Here is a 17,980-nt window from a genome sequence, read left to right on the forward strand (position 1 = left end):
TATCAATCAGGAGGGAGGAGAGAGAGGAGGGTTGGATAGATTTGAGGTTGCGGAATGTGATGGAGCGTTTCAGCTTGGTGACGGGGGTGGGGATGTCAATATCCATGGTGAGGGCCAGATGGTCAGAGATGTGTTTGAGAGTGGTGCCGGAGGTGGTGAGATTATTGATGGTGTTTCCGGTAGTGCAGATCAGATCCAGGGTGTGTCCTTTTATATGAGTTGGAAAATCAACGTGCTGGGTAATGTTAAATAAATTTAAAATGTCCAGGAATTCTGTGGCAGGGGGAGAGTTTGCGGAGTCTATGTGGAAGTTGAAGTCACCAATTAAGAGCAGGTATGGGGAAATAGCACAGAGGTGAGTGAGGAAAGTAGAAAAGTCAGAGGAGAATGCTGGGTTGGGTTTGGGGGGGCGGTATATTACTGCAGTGACCAGGGGTTTGGGTCCAGATAGTTTAAAAACCAGGTGTTCAAATGAGGAGGAGGATGGAATGGTGACAGGGCTGGTTTTTATTTGCTCACGGTGTATTATGGCCAGGCCGCCGCCACGTTTGTTGTGGCGTGCCTTAGCCAATTAGGCCTATTTTATGGTGTCACGCACTGAAATGAGCAGATCTACAAGTACACAAAACATCACTGACACCACAAGAGGTGAGCTTGTAGATCTGTTATTTTCGGTTCCATGAAGCCGTTATGAGTCATCTGCTGTGTGTGTGTGTGTGTGTGTGTGTGTGTGTGTGTGTGTGTATGTGTGTGTGTGTGTGTGTGTGTGTGTGTGTGTGTGTGTGTGTGTACTTCCCCTCTGTCTCAGCTTTACCACACAGGAAGTGCAAGCCGTTGCAAACAGGAAATGGCAGAGCTTGCATCTTGTATCTTTGCCTTTGAGGGGAAAATGGTGCATTTACTGTATTTACTCTAGACATACTGTGTAGCGATTTGCGTGATTTTAGGGCAAGATTTGTAGGAGCAGTGTCGATAAATGTGTTTTGCAAGAATCGGTCTCATGGTGGCGCTAGAAGAGGGCCATTTGAGAAATGAGGGGTGGAAGTAGTGGTTTGGCAGCCAAGGAGTGTGTGTGCAAAGTTTGGCATGGATAGGGGCAACGGTTGCGAAGATATGAGAAGGAAAAAAGTAGGGGTGTATGTCGGCTGTATGTCCGTCCATCCGTCCGTCCGTCTGTCCGTCCGTCCGTCCGTCCGTCCGTCTGTCCGTCACACGTCACACTTTTGCCCTGCTCATATCTCCGCAACCGTTGCCCCGATCCATGCCAAATTTTGCATACACGCTCCTTGCCTGCCAAACCACAACTTCCACCCATCAATTCTCACATGGCCCTCTTCTAGCGCCACCATGAGGCCGATTCTTGAAAAACACATTTTTGGACACTGCTCCTACAATGTTTGCCCTAAAATCACGCGAATCGGTACACAGTATGTCTACACTCATCTCATCAACATGGATCTGTCTCATTTAGCGCCACCTTCAGGCCGATTTTTTAAACCACATTTTTTGACACTACTCCTACAGATTTGGCCCTAAAATCACGCAAATTGCTACACAGTATGTCTACAGTCATGTCATCAACATGGATCTGTCCCATATAGCGCCACCGTCAGGCCAATTTTTTCAAACACATTTTTGGACACTGCTCCTGCACATTTTGGACTAAAATCACGCTGCGACCTGATGGTCGCTTATCTCCCGATTAGGGAGTCTTAATGGTAATAAGTTGTTTCAGTGATGATAATCTAGTTTGTTTTCAGTCATAATAAATAAGTTGTTTCAGTGATAATAATCTAGCTTGTTTTCAGTCATAATAAATAAGTTGTTTCAGTGATAATAATCTAGTTTGTTTTCAGTCATAATAAATAAGTTGTTTCAGTGATAATAATCTAGTTTGTTTTCAGTCATAATAAATAAGTTGTTTCAGTGATAATAATCTAGCTTGTTTTCAGTCATAATAAATAAATTGTTTCAGTGATAATAATCTAGTTTGTTTTCAGTCATAATAAATAAATTGTTTCAGTGATAATAATCTAGTTTGTTTTCAGTCATAATAAATAAGTTGTTTCAGTGATAATAATCTAGTTTGTTTTCAGTCATAATAAATAAGTTGTTTCAGTGATAATAATCTAGTTTGTTTTCAGTCATAATAAATTGTTTCAGTGATAATAATCTAGTTTGTTTTCAGTCATAATAAATAAGTTGTTTCAGTGATAATAATCTAGTTTGTTTTCAGTCATAATAAATAAGTTGTTTCAGTGATAATAATCTAGTTTGTTTTCAGTCATAATAAGTTGTTTCAGTGATAATAATCTAGTTTGTTTTCAGTCATAATAAATAAGTTGTTTCAGTGATAATAATCTAGCTTGTTTCACTTCCTTCCTGGCTGTGTGCAGGAGGCGGGCTGACGGTGACACAGCAGAGCAGAAAGTACAGCAGTCTGTTAAGAAACAGACAGGGAACCATTTTGATCCAGACCTTAACATGTGGACAACATAAAGTAAGTGTTGTTGTTTCAATATCACTTAATAATCTAGTTTGTTTTCAGTCATAATAAGTTCTTTCACTGATAATAATCTAGCTTGTTTTCAGTCATAATAAGTTGTTTCAGTGATAATAATCTAGTTTGTCTTCAGTCATAATAAATTGTTTCAGTGATAATAATCCAGTTTGTTTTGTTTCACTTCCTTCCTGGCTGTGTGCAGGAGGCGGGCTGAGCAGAAAGTACAGCAGTCTGTAAAGAAACAGACAGGGAACCATTTTGATCCAGAAGTTAGAGCCATCACTGTGAACTTAACATGTGGACAACATAAAGTAAGTGTTGTTGTTTCAATATCACTTCTACAACCACTTGGTTCTCACTGAAACACTTTCCTACTAATGGTTTCTACTGCGAACAATAATACCTCTTCCTGTCTAGTAGTCTGTCTGTCTTTACTTGCTCTAAAGCAGGGGTTTTCAAAGTGGGTGACGGGGCACCCTGGGGTGACGGGGCACCCTGGGGTGCCGTGATGGCAGTCCAGGGGTGCCGCGAGATCATTTGATAATATTTGGAATTTATTTGGACACTTGAAAAAATATTTAGTATCATTTTAAAGTACAAGGTTATTTTCAGTCAGTTCTAACCAGACGTGGACGCGGCGGCCAACGGCTCTTGCTGTTTTATCTCAACGTTTTCCTCGCAACATAATCGCTAAAATGTCGTCACTGTCGGGCAGAAACCTTGTATCTCCAAGTTTCAAATGTGTTTTTGTGGTAAAGCAAAGCCCTGCTTCATCATACAAGACCGTCGCACAAAAATAGTGAAAATAGCAGATCTACAAGCAGACAACGCCTCACGTTGCGAGGTGTTGTGTGCTTGTAAATCTACTGTTTTCACTAGTTTAGAACATTTTTTAGATGATAAATGCAAAACTAACGGTTTTAGACATACAAGGTTTCCACCCGACAACGACGATATGCTAGGCTAGGTTATAAGGTGCTGGGAGTAAATATTATAGGGTGCCTCAGATTAAAAAATATTTATGGGTTGCCCTGAGGTTAACAGTGTTTCTCCCAGTGTCGTCCGTTCAGAAAAGGCTAAGGTATGGCAACATGACTGGTGTCTTGGCGTGCGTGCAAGACACCAGTCATGTTGCCATACCTTAGCAACAGGCATGATACATTTATTTTAAGAATAGTTTCTATAAACGGTTGTTCAAGTGCAGCTAAACTTGGCATGTTAGTAAACGTGCCACCACAATTAATAGTAATAAAATACAAGTGTGGAGAATATAATTATAATACCTTGTTAAAGTGACCATTTTGTTACATTTTGCAGTTGTAGTTATTTTACTGTAATTTAACAACATAATAACCAGCACAGATAGACAAAGAGACATTCATGGATTTATATTCAAAAGTAACTTTTATTTTTCCCCTTGGACCCATGGGTATGGCAGCTGTATACCCCTGCCATACCCTGGACCCAGGGTATGGCAGCTGCATACCCCTGCCATACCCTGGACCCAGGGTATGGCAGCTGCATACCCCTGCCATACCCAATTGACGCCCCTGGTTTCTCCTTTTCCATGTCGTCTCGTCTGTGTGGCTGCTTGCTAGCAGGCCTACTGCTGTCAGTGGTGGAAAAATACTCAAATGTCTTACTAGTAAAAGTATGGTTTATTTAGGCCTATGTTTTATTATAATTCATATCTGCAAAGTAACTAATTATTTAAAATAAATAGGTGAGTAAAATACAGTAGTGTAAGTGGAGTAGAAGTAAAAGTAGACCTACTGGAAATTGGACATACTAGATATACTATTGGACAAAGTAGAAATACCTACAACAGTATTCAAGTAAATGTATTTAGTTACTTTACTTACACCATGGCTGCTACTAACTGCGACTGCCTGTCTGCAGCTTGAGAACCCTTCACGTGGTCCTCTCTGCTGTTTTAGTTTAGTTTTAGTTTTTTTGTTTTATAGTTTTAGTCTTACATATCAGGGGAAAAAAACTGAAAGAAACATTTGGCTTAGTATCAAATACACAAGAGAATACAAAATCACAACAAACAAGAAAACAAATGAAAAACTAAACAATTGGTAGATGCCATATAATATATATTTGTACCATACAAAATTATACAAAATATGTCTAGACAGAGCAGAACATATAAGAGCAGAGCATTCTGAAATAATTGTGTCAATTGTGTAACCCTGTAAGTGACATGGATTTGATATTTTATGACGGTTGGGTAAAACCACGTCAGCTTTTCACTCTGAAACCTGGTTGGTTTCCATAGTGAGTTAACAGTGAGATCTGGTCTAGAGCCCGCCTACTGTATCCATAGTGAGTTAAGAGTAACATCGGGTCTAGAGCCCGCCTACTGTATCCATAGTGAGTTAACAGTGACATCTGGTCTAGAGCCCGCCTCGCCACGCACGCACGCACACACGCACACACACACACACACACACACACACACACACACACACACACACACACACACACACACACACACACACACACACACACAGTAGATAATAAGTGGTTGTGAATATTTTAATGATGATTTTAACATTTTATTTTATCTATCCTATTGATCCCACAGGTCAGATTTGGACCACTTTGCGGTTGCTAGTTTGACCCTCCTGATGTGAGACAAGATAAGAGAAGTTTATCTGTATATAAGACATTTAAACAACTCTTCAAAGTAAAAATAAACATTAGGGTTAAATTCATTTTAAAAAGTGTTGAAGGATTAGAAAATAAAATAAGAATGATTAGATGTAAAAAATAAAACCTAAAATATAAAGTTATGACAATGAAATCACAACAGCACAAAGGTCACAGTCAATAAAACAAATATAGTTTGTTCATAAGTTCATCTAGGTTTCTCTCCGCCTCTCATGTGCGTCAGTGGAACATGGCTGGTTTAGAACACTTCTTTTCCTTCATTTACACTGCAAGTTCCTATTTGTCCATCCTATAGGATTCTTCTAAAGGTCAACAAAGTTGATAGACTGGCGATATCAGCCCATTTCTCTATTTAAGTGTTGGACATTTGGTTGAATGTTGTCTGTGCCTCCATGTGCCAGCAGTGCCACCTGACACAGTGAAAAACCTGATGAACCAGAATGTGCCGTTTGATACTGGCTGCACATCTAGCTGCCTGTCTATCTGTCTATCTGTCTGTCTGCTTTGATACTGGCTGCACATCTAGCTGCCTGTCAATCTGTCTATCTGTCTGTCTGCTTTGATACTGGCTGCACATCTAGCTGCCTGTCTATCTGTCTATCTGTCTGTCTGCTTTGATACTGGCTGCACATCTAGCTGCCTGTCAATCTGTCTATCTGTCTGTCTGCTTTGATACTGGCTGCACATCTAGCTGCCTGTCTATCTGTCTATCTGTCTGTCTGCTTTGATACTGGCTGCACATCTAGCTGCCTGTCAATCTGTCTATCTGTCTGTCTGCTTTGATACTGGCTGCACATCTAGCTGCCTGTCTATCTGCTATCTCGCTGTCTGTCTCTGTCTGTCTTGCTGCTTTGCATGTGCACAAACTTTACAGTCCCATGAAGTCGTGTATGTGCAAAGTTTTCAGGGTAAATCATGCATTGAAACTTTGCCCACACATTGCCAGTAGGCCAAGGAAGAACCTCCAACCCAATTTTTAAAGAATGGGTGAATGAATGGCTGACTTCTATCAGACTCATGGTGGCGCTATAACATATGCTATTTCCACATTCTATTGCAATTGGTTATGACAGCCCTCTCATTTTAGTGGGCCCTGGTTAAGCAACCCGACCTGATGGGGATCTGAGCTCTGCGGAGCACATTGTTCTTCTTTAGCAGTGTGCAGTGAACCACCTATACTTACTGATGCATGGAGGACATGGATTAGTGAATTATATATTTTTGTAAGTTTTGGTTTTGGTTCAAGCTAACATGGGCTTGTTGTTCTTGGTCTTGTGTACCATGCAACTAGTATGTTAGTTAGTGTGTATTATAGTTAGTTAGTGTGTATTAGTCAGACAGTTGTTAGTGTAAAACCAGTAAGACTCCCTAATCGGGAGATAAGTGACCGTCAGGTCGCATACACAAACTTTGGAAGGCAATGGTAGCCAATCAGGAGGGAATATGGGAAATGGGACAGATCCATGTTGATGACATGACTGTAGAGATGCTGTGCACCGCTTTGCGTGATTTTAGGGCAACATTTTTAGGAGCAGTGTCCAAAAATGTGTCTTGCAAGATTCAAACTCATGGTGGCGCTAGAAGAGGGCCATGTGAGAAATGATTGCGGTTTGGCAGCCAAGGAGTTTGTGTGCAAAGTGTGGCATGGATCGGAGCAACGGTGGCAGAGATATGAGTAGGGAAAAAGTGTGACTTGTGACGTGACTGACAGAGGGACGGACTGATAGCCAGTGGAGGTTTTGATAGTAACTGCGACCTAACGGTCGCAATTATTTTATTCTGTGCCTGGCTTTTATTGTGACCAGAATACATCATTGAGGTGTAAGGTGTAAATACTCTATCACATGATAAAACACAATAAAACAATGTCATACTTTAGTTGGCAGCTGCCAGATTCCTGTTATACAAATGTGTACAGTGCACACCATTCTGTATTATGTGCACACACATTCTTCAATATCTAGCTAATTACTGTTGCTTGTGTGTGTGTGTGTGTGTGTGTGTGTGTGTGTGTGTGTGTGTGTGTGTGTGTGTGTGTGTGTGTGTGTGTGTGTGTGTGTGTGTGTGTGTGTGTGTGTGTGTGTGTGTGTGTGTGTGTGTGTGTGTGTGTGTGTGTGTGTGTAGGTGCGGGTGCACTGCACGTGCGTGCACATGCTGACAATGGGAGCACACTGTACTGTAAATAATACGTGGCACTCCCTATGAAGTCAAAACACATTTTATTTTATTTTTTTATATTATCATTTTTGTCGCTTGTAATTACATTACATTCACACCCATTCACACCCATTCATTACATTCACCCATTCACACCCATTCATTCATACAGTGATGTCAGAGGAAACCATGCTTGGCACCAACCTGCTCATCAGGAGCAGTTAGGGGTTCAGAGTCTTGCTCAAGGACTCTTCCACACTAACTCTGGGGGAGTCTGGGATCCAACTGGAAACCTTTCAGGAAACCTCTGTGTTCTAATGACGGTTTCTCTACCCCGGAGCCACTGCCACCCATATGGACAGAATTAAGTGTATCGACCCCCATCTGAACTTATCTTGTCCTTTGGGCTTGTTTTCATAGACCTGCTTGCTTATTTCTCTCCCAAAATCTGGCAACAATACTGTATAGTTAACAAGGTTATTTAAGGACACCAGTTCTGGATAAACAGGTTTATCCAGAACTGGTGGCCCTGGGGGATCAGTCATTTAAAACTGTCATCATAGGGGCGCCTGCTGGCCTACTGGTCCAAGTGCATACCACATAGGCATTGATGCCTGACGGCGTCGCCGGTTGGATTCGCCGATCCAATTCCCGATGTCTCTCCCCATCTCTCCCCCCGTTTCCTGTCAGTCTACTGTCCAATCGAATAAAGGCATAAAAGCCCAAAAACAAATGTTAAAAAAAGAACTCTAATCATGAATTAATGGTGTAGAAGTGTAATTGAGACATTATGTTGTGTTTAATAGGAAGCAGCTGCTTCCTGGTGTTTAGTGAGAAGAGGAAGTGCAGTCTGAACAATAACAGGACAGGAGAGAACAGAAGTTGTAGTTCACATGTTCTACAGTAAGGGTTTAAATCTATTAAAGTTGTAGTTCACATGTTCTACATGTGTTTAAATCTATGTAAATCTATTAAAGTTGTAGTTCACATGTTCTACATGTGTTTAAATCTATGTAAATCTATTAAAGTTGTAGTTCACATGTTCTGCAGTAAGGGTTTAAATCTATCTAAATCTATTAAAGTTGTAGTTCACATGTTCTACAGTATGTTTAAATCTATCTAAATCTATTAAAGTTGTAGTTCACATGTTCTACAGTATGTTTAAATCTATCTAAATCTATTAAAGTTGTAGTTCACATGTTCTACAGTATGTTTAAATCTATCTAAATCTATTAAAGTTGTAGTTTACATGTCCTACAGTATGTTTAAATCTATCTAAATCTATTAAAGTTGTAGTTTACATGTCCTACAGTATGTTTAAATCTATCTAAATCTATTAAAGTTGTAGTTTACATGTTCTACAGTATGTTTAAATCTATCTAAATCTATTAAAGTTGTAGTTCACATGTTCTACAGTATGTTTAAATCTATCTAAATCTATTAAAGTTGTAGTTCACATGTTCTACAGTATGTTTAAATCTATCTAAATCTATTAAAGTTGTAGTTCACATGTTCTACAGTATGTTTAAATCTATCTAAATCTATTAAAGTTGTAGTTTACATGTCCTACAGTATGTTTAAATCTATCTAAATCTATTAAAGTTGTAGTTTACATGTCCTACAGTATGTTTAAATCTATCTAAATCTATTAAAGTTGTAGTTTACATGTTCTACAGTATGTTTAAATCTATCTAAATCTATTAAAGTTGTAGTTCACATGTTGTACAGTATGTTTAAATCTATCTAAATCTATTAAAGTTGTAGTTTACATGTCCTACAGTATGTTTAAATCTATCTAAATCTATTAAAGTTGTAGTTTACATGTTCTACAGTATGTTTAAATCTATCTAAATCTATTAAAGTTGTAGTTCACATGTTGTACAGTAAGGGTTTAAATCTATCTAAATCTATTAAATCTATTAATGTTCTACATGTAGCCCAGTGGTTAATTCATGCCCTTAGCCTATCCTAAAACCCATAGTTCATGTCATTCTAAAACAGTTTGACCAAGTGAGTCCTGATCAGAGAGTTTATTGATCAAAGGGTTTACTGATGAAAGAGTTTACTGATCAGAGGGTAAACTAGTTAGTTACCTAGGCAACTGAATGTTTAGGTTTATTAGTGATGTATGCTGATTGGTGACTTCTCAATCAGTCCAGTGGTGAGAGAGGAGAGGGGAATGATTGCTGGGCAGAATCACCTGTTGTATTTTTCTGAGAGGCTGCAGTGAGGGAACAGAAGAAATGTTTCTGCCAGTTTGATGCACAGTAGCTCATCTTTTTTGTTGTTTTTGTGACAATAGTGAATTGTAAAGTAAAGTAATGTGAGTTGGTGAAAAGTGAAAAGAAAGCCAGTGGATATTACTCGACTAGAGGACATCAAGGCTGACCTGTCTGCTTCGTCTCACACTCATCATCCCTTCAGCAACTGTTCCCCAGAGCGAACAGGGACTGTCAGTACTCAGTAGGGCTTGCTAGACTTTTCACTAAAAGAGAGGATTACTGTACCTCGTTCCAACTGTTCCCCTGAGCGAACAGAGACTGTGCCCTTGCTCAAACCCAAGAGGAGGATTCCCCATCACATCAAACAGGCCTGCACCTTTTTTATTTTGTGTGTGTGAGTGTGGGCCCACTGTAATTTGTTTAAGGTGTTTTTATGTTCTGTTGAGAAATAGTGATTGCCTATCGTATGGTACACTAAGGTTAAAGGGATTTTTGAAGGTTTTGAGATTTGAGTTTTTACATTTTGATTGATTGATTTCAAGTCAATTGGGTTTATTGTGAAGGTAATTTAGAGTCTACATTAGGTAGATCTCTCCATTTTGGATTTCATAACAGGCTTTAGGCCTAGAGGTTCATTTAAAAGGGGTTTACCATTTCAATGTCATGTTGTTGTGTCTATTTCATGTTTTTTATTTATTTGACATTTAAAAAAGGGTTTAACACTTTGAGTAAACTTTGATTGCGACCGTAGGTCGCATTTACTACCAAAACCTCCACGGGCTGTCTGTGCGTCAGTCAGTCAGTGAGTGAGTCAGTCCGTCACACTTTTGCCCTGCTCATATCTCCACAACCGTTGCCCCCATCCATGCCAAATTTTGCACACACACTCCTTGACTGCCAAACTACAACCTCCAAGGACCCCCGGAGCCCCAGGGACCCCCAGATGTAAAAAATTACCAAATGTGCGCACATAAAATGCCGTAACTCGGGCTAGGAGCGTCCGGGAGAGCCGCGGCCGGTACCTATTCGTCCGCCAAGGCAACGCGGAGACCCCACCCCTAATTTCTCACATGGCCCTATTCTAGCGCCACCTTCAGGCCGATTTTTAAAACACATTTTTGGACACTGCTCCTACAGTTTTTGCCCTAAAATCACGAATATCACTACACAGCATGTCTACACTCATGTCATCAACATGGATCAGGAAGATTTTGGAAAAACAATTTTTTGCCCTATTTGTGGAGATAAGCCACCTACGGTCGCTTATCTCCCGATTAGGGAGTCTTACTGGTTACCCTTTAAAGTGTGGTCTGTTAATTTATTTAAAATAGGTCTGTGGTCTATTATTCGAGCCTTGTGGTTTATTTTATAAATACAGGGTTAACAGTAGAAGGTCAACGAACTCAAGCGCCCCGTTATTTCCTTCCCTATAGTATCGGGGTGCTACATACAGTATGTTTAAATCTATCTAAATCTATTAAAGTTGTAGTTTACATGTTGTACAGTAAGGGTTTAAATCTATCTAAATCTATTAAAGTTGTAGTTCACATGTTCTACAGTATGTTTAAATCTATCTAAATCTATTAAAGTTGTAGTTCACATGTTCTACAGTATGTTTAAATCTATCTAAATCTATTAAAGTTGTAGTTTACATGTTCTACAGTATGTTTAAATCTATCTAAATCTATTAAAGTTGTAGTTTACATGTCCTACAGTATGTTTAAATCTATCTAAATCTATTAAAGTTGTAGTTAACATGTTCTACAGTATGTTTAAATCTATCTAAATCTATTAAAGTTGTAGTTCACATGTTCTACAGTATGTTTAAATCTATCTAAATCTATTAAAGTTGTAGTTCACATGTTCTACAGTATGTTTAAATCTATCTAAATCTATTAAAGTTGTAGTTCACATGTTCTACAGTATGTTTAAATCTATCTAAATCTATTAAAGTTGTAGTTTACATGTTCTACAGCATGTTTAAATCTATCTAAATCTATTAAAGTTGTAGTTCACATGTTCTACAGTATGTTTAAATCTATCTAAATCTATTAAAGTTGTAGTTCACATGTTCTACAGTATGTTTAAATCTATCTAAATCTATTAAAGTTGTAGTTTACATGTCCTACAGTGCATGTTTAAATCTATCTAAATCTATTAAAGTTGTAGTTCACATGTTTAAGTCCTCAGAAAAACCCATCTCTGATCAATAAATGTACATGACCAGTATGTTTCTTCCCTCCAAAAATGTCCATAAGTAGGTTAACGTCATGTTTCACTTGCTCCATCTTATTTGTGAGGCTTTGACTGGCCTTGTAGTTTGCTATCTGAAATATGTGCACTGCATCAGACCACTTTTCAAGAAGTGGAAATCCCAAAGCCAGATTTTAGCTTTCCACAACTTTCCAACGTCCCATAGTGCATTGTGAGCAGCAGTCCCGGCGTCGCAGCCGAGTGTGATCTACAAGCTCACAACGGTTGCATCTGCGACGCAACGTGAGCTTGTATGTCTGCTGTTCTCCGGATGTGTCCCACACAAAATTCTATAGTAAATTCTCACTGAAATGACAGGGTCAGCTGATTCTCAATGTAGGGTCTGGGGACCCCTAGGGGTCCAAAGGGTCAGCTAGTCAAAAAAAATCACGTTCATGTTGACAACAACTGCATTAGAAAGATATACTAGATGCAATACCTGTAATAACCAATAGGTGTCATAGTTCTACCAGACCACATTCCCCTAAGTCACATGTTTTATAAGAAACGGCAGAAGAATTCCCCTCCTCCCCTTCCATGGACTGTAGGGGTTGTATGAGGACCCCTCCCCCCCTCCCCTCCCCTTCCATGGACTGTAGGGGTTGTATGAGGACCCCCCCCCCCCCCTCCCCTCCCCTTCCATGGACTGTAGGGGTTGTATGAGGACCCCTCCCCTCCTCCCCTCCCCTTCCATGGACTGTAGGGGTTGTATGAGGACCTCCCCCCTCCCCTCCCCTTCCATGGACTGTAAGAGGAGGATTGAGGGTTGTGTTAGTCTATTGTACACAGGGAGGGAGGAACCATTTTAACACAACTGCACATTCACTGAGAGATCATTACACAGCAATACACAAGGACTATATCTTACAAGTTAATGTAAGGTAAGAGTTTTTATTATAACTGTACACTAAAATACTTTATTCTCTCTCTCTCTCTCTCTCTCTCTCTCTCTCTCTCTCTCTCTATCTCTCCCTCTCTCTCTGTGGTGATGATAAACTATGTACAGTAAACCTTGTATCTCCTTTTCCTCAACCTTTTTTTTTCTTGTACACTTTTTTGAAAATGTTTTTTTTTCTTTTTTTTTCTTCTTTTTTTTTGGGGGGGGGGGGGTGTCTTTATAAGCACTAATATAAACTATCTCTGACTGTTACAGATTGCAGTGACAGACAGATGTACCATTCACTTCCATTATACGGGGGAAAGGGGCGAGCGTTGCAATAATAAGTTACATATGTTCAGTGTCGGGTGGAAACCTTGTATCTTTATATTTCATCCTTTGTTTTCATAAATCAATAATCTTATATTGTGTATGCCAGTGTCATACGACAGATCTGATATTTACAGTATTTTATTTGATGCTCTTTTTAAACATAAGCAAACATGGAAGGACATACAAGGTTTCACTACACATTCACCTCAGTTAACCTTGTTACCACACACACACACACACACACACACACACACACACACACACACACACACACACACACACACACACACACACACACACACACACACACACACACACAACTCTCTGAATACTCAACAAGCTTTCCTCTAAAACTATACAAACACTAGTGGATGAAAGGGTTACATGTCTCCATTCCAACACTAACCCTAACCTTAACCTCTATGGATATGCTGCCACTCTGACAATAAGAAGTCAATGTCTGAATAGAGAAGCTAGTAGGAATGCCTAGACTCATTTGTTCTCTGTCTCTCTTTTTTTCCTCTCTTTTTTCCCTCCCTGTTTTCCCCCCATTCTTCCCTCACTCCCATAGGAGCGTCATTTCCACGACAACAACAGCAACACTTCTGGTCTCCATTTGACTCAACAAGACTACAGGATGAAAGCTTACAGCTTAATATAAGGTAAGAGTTTGTATTGTATTTCCTTTTTTTCTGCAAAGTTTCTGTAAATATGTAATGTATTCTTGACCCGAATACAGAACAAAATATATATTGGTAGTTTGTGGGTTGAGTTTCTATTGTTTAGCTTGTGATTTGGACTTGTTTCCTAAAGTTGTTTAAACCAGTGGTTGTCAAACATGTTCATGTCAAGGACCCCCACATTAATATGGATTTATCTGTGGACCCCCATCTGAACATGTCTTGTGCCAGGGGCCCGAACCCCCCCCACAGACAATAAAAAATAGCCGATCTACAAACTCACAAAGCTTCCCATCGTGACATGTCAGACAGCCATGTCTCTGTCAAGGCTTGTAGATCTTGTAGATTTTCAAATACCGTATCTCAGTCGCCTCTCTTGGGCTTGTTTTTATAGACCTGGTTGCTTATTAATCTCCCCAGATCTGGCAACAGGAACACGTGTTTTGTGCACCACACACTACTGTAGGTAAACAAGGTTTTTTAAGGACACAGTACTGGATAAACTGGACCAGAGACCCTGAGGGAATCATGAATTAATCTTGTCTACAAACTCGTAGATTAGATTAACTATTTTCACAGATTAATATCAGATTAAAGTTAAAGTTAAACTGATTTTGAAGTAATATTAATGAATTTAGCTGGTGAGCCTTTGGACCCCTAGAGGTCCCCAGACCCTACTTTGAGAACCACTGATGTGTTGACTGTGAAGGATATTATTATGGTGTTTTCACTTCTACTGATAGGATGACATCATCAACCTCACCCCAATGTAAACAAGCCCAAAAACTTTCTTGTGGTCTGTTATCCTTTTAGTTGACCTTGTACCAGTGACCTATGCAAACTTCTAGTAAAGTATTCAACCAATCAATCAGACCTGAAAGTATGATCAATGTTGACTATTCTTTCAAATTTAAAGAGTCTTTATTCATTTAGGAAAAGCTTTCAGCTTCAGTCTGATTGTTGATTTGTAACAAGGCAGGAACTATGAACAAAACTCCTGTGCCAGCTACCAACAAATAAGACATTGTTATTTTTATAGAGGAAAGTTCTCTCCCAATGTTACCCTGATTTAATACAGACAATAGGAAAGCTGAGAGGGAGACAGTGTAGGGCTGAGAATCTCCCTCTCCCTCTCCCTCCTCTCTCTCTATCTCTCTCTCTCTCTCTCTCTTTCCTGTGCCCCCGTGTGACTGTGTGTCATAACCAAAACCTCAGGAATCTCTTCAAACAAAGCAGTCTGTGTGTAGAACTTCAAGATGAGAGAAAACTAGACTCACAAGTCAGTCTATAAATGATTCTCTCAACTATAGACTAAAGACAGTCTATAAATTATTCTCTCAACTACAGACTAAAGACAGTCAGTCTATAAATGATTCTCTCAACTACAGACTAAAGACAGTCAGTCTATAAATGATTCTCTCAACTATAGACTAAAGACAGTCTATAAATTATTCTCTCAACTACAGACTAAAGTCAGTCGGTCTATAAATGATTCTCTCAACTACAGACTAAAGACAGTCTATAAATTATTCTCTCAACTACAGACTAAAGACAGTCAGTCTATAAATGATTCTCTCAACTATAGACTAAAGACAGTCTATAAATTATTCTCTCAACTACAGACTAAAGACAGTCTATAAATGATTCTCTCAACTACAGACTAAAGACAGTCTATAAATGATTCTCTCAACTACAGACTAAAGACAGTCAGTCTATAAATGATTCTCTCAACTACAGACTAAAGACAGTCAGTCTATAAATGATTCTCTCAACTACAGACTAAAGACAGTCAGTCTATAAATGATTCTCTCAACTACAGACTAAAGACAGTCTATAAATGATTCTCTCAACTACAGACTAAAGACAGTCTATAAATGATTCTCTCAACTACAGACTAAAGACAGTCTATAAATGATTCTCTCAACTACAGACTAAAGACAGTCAGTCTATAAATGATTCTCTCAACTACAGACTAAAGACAGTCTATAAATGATTCTCTCAACTACAGACTAAAGACAGTCTATAAATGATTCTCTCAACTACAGACTAAAGACAGTCAGTCTATAAATGATTCTCTCAACTACAGACTAAAGACAGTCAGTCTATAAATGATTCTCTCAACTACAGACTAAAGACAGTCAGTCTATAAATGATTCTCTCAACTACAGACTAAAGACAGTCTATAAATGATTCTCTCAACTACAGACTAAAGACAGTCTATAAATTATTCTCTCAACTACAGACTAAAGACAGTCAGTCTATAAATGATTCTCTCAACTATAGACTAAAGACAGTCTATAAATTATTCTCTCAACTACAGACTAAAGACAGTCTATAAATTATTCTCTCAACTACAGACTAAAGACAGTCTATAAATGATTCTCTCAACTACAGACTAAAGACAGTCAGTCTATAAATGATTCTCTCAACTACAGACTAAAGACAGTCAGTCTATAAATGATTCTCTCAACTACAGACTAAAGACAGTCAGTCTATAAATGATTCTCTCAACTACAGACTAAAGACAGTCTATAAATGATTCTCTCAACTACAGACTAAAGACAGTCTATAAATGATTCTCTCAACTACAGACTAAAGACAGTCTATAAATGATTCTCTCAACTACAGACTAAAGACAGTCAGTCTATAAATGATTCTCTCAACTACAGACTAAAGACAGTCAGTCTATAAATGATTCTCTCAACTACAGACTAAAGACAGTCTATAAATGATTCTCTCAACTACAGACTAAAGACAGTCTATAAATGATTCTCTCAACTACAGACTAAAGACAGTCTATAAATGATTCTCTCAACTACAGACTAAAGACAGTCAGTCTATAAATGATTCTCTCAACTACAGACTAAAGACAGTCAGTCTATAAATGATTCTCTCAACTACAGACTAAAGACAGTCTATAAATGATTCTCTCAACTACAGACTAAAGACAGTCAGTCTATAAATGATTCTCTCAACTACAGACTAAAGACAGTCAGTCTATAAATGATTCTCTCAACTACAGACTAAAGACAGTCAGTCTATAAATGATTCTCTCAACTACAGACTAAAGACAGTCAGTCTATAAATGATTCTCTCAACTACAGACTAAAGACAGTCTATTAATGATTCTCTCAACTACAGACTAAAGACAGTCTATAAATGATTCTCTCAACTACAGACTAAAGACAGTCTATAAATGATTCTCTCAACTACAGACTAAAGACAGTCAGTCTATAAATGATTCTCTCAACTACAGACTAAAGACAGTCAGTCTATAAATGATTCTCTCAACTACAGACTAAAGACAGTCTATAAATGATTCTCTCAACTACAGACTAAAGACAGTCTATAAATGATTCTCTCAACTACAGACTAAAGACAGTCAGTCTATAAATGATTCTCTCAACTACAGACTAAAGTCAGTCTATAAATGATTCTCTCAACTACAGACTAAAGACAGTCTATAAATGATTCTCTCAACTACAGACTAAAGACAGTCTATAAATGATTCTCTCAACTACAGACTAAAGACAGTCTATAAATGATTCTCTCAACTACAGACTAAAGACAGTCTATAAATGATTCTCTCAACTACAGACTAAAGACAGTCAGTCTATAAATGATTCTCTCAACTACAGACTAAAGTCAGTCTATAAATGATTCTCTCAACTACAGACTAAAGACAGTCTATAAATGATTCTCTCAACTACAGACTAAAGACAGTCTATAAATGATTCTCTCAACTACAGACTAAAGACAGTCTATAAATGATTCTCTCAACTACAGACTAAAGACAGTCTATAAATGATTCTCTCAACTACAGACTAAAGACAGTCAGTCTATAAATGATTCTCTCAACTACAGACTAAAGACAGTCAGTCTATAAATGATTCTCTCAACTATAGACTAAAGACAGTCTATAAATTATTCTCTCAACTACAGACTAAAGTCAGTCGGTCTATAAATGATTCTCTCAACTACAGACTAAAGACAGTCTATAAATGATTCTCTCAACTACAGACTAAAGACAGTCTATAAATGATTCTCTCAACTACAGACTAAAGACAGTCTATAAATGATTCTCTCAACTACAGACTAAAGACAGTCTATAAATGATTCTCTCAACTACAGACTAAAGACAGTCAGTCTATAAATGATTCTCTCAACTACAGACTAAAGACAGTCAGTCTATAAATGATTCTCTCAACTACAGACTAAAGACAGTCTATAAATGATTCTCTCAACTACAGACTAAAGACAGTCTATAAATGATTCTCTC

The 17,980-nt window shown here is 38.5% G+C and overlaps 2 protein-coding genes across 4 annotated transcripts in view; both read left to right on the forward strand.

Moving 5' to 3' along the window:
* krr1 (KRR1 small subunit processome component homolog) overlaps positions 1-17,980 on the forward strand; it is a 253,861-nt gene that overhangs the window by 79,076 nt on the left and 156,805 nt on the right. The window lies entirely within an intron of this gene.
* The window catches only part of LOC308308642 (uncharacterized protein), a 37,596-nt gene continuing 32,217 nt past the window's right edge, over positions 12,602-17,980 (forward strand). For 2 of the 3 annotated variants that reach the window (XM_080754079.1, XM_080754081.1), the window contains exons 1-2: positions 12,602-12,687; positions 13,593-13,683. The gene's annotated coding sequence lies outside the window, so the exon portion shown is untranslated. Of the gene's footprint in view, positions 12,693-13,592; positions 13,684-17,980 lie in introns of all 3 variants that reach the window. The other variant, XM_080754080.1, reaches the window with a different exon arrangement.

The sequence above is a fragment of the Nannobrachium achirus genome, assembly GCF_963921795.1.
Source record: "Nannobrachium achirus genome assembly, chromosome: 23".
In the NCBI taxonomy this organism is placed as follows: Eukaryota; Metazoa; Chordata; class Actinopteri; order Myctophiformes; family Myctophidae; genus Nannobrachium; species Nannobrachium achirus.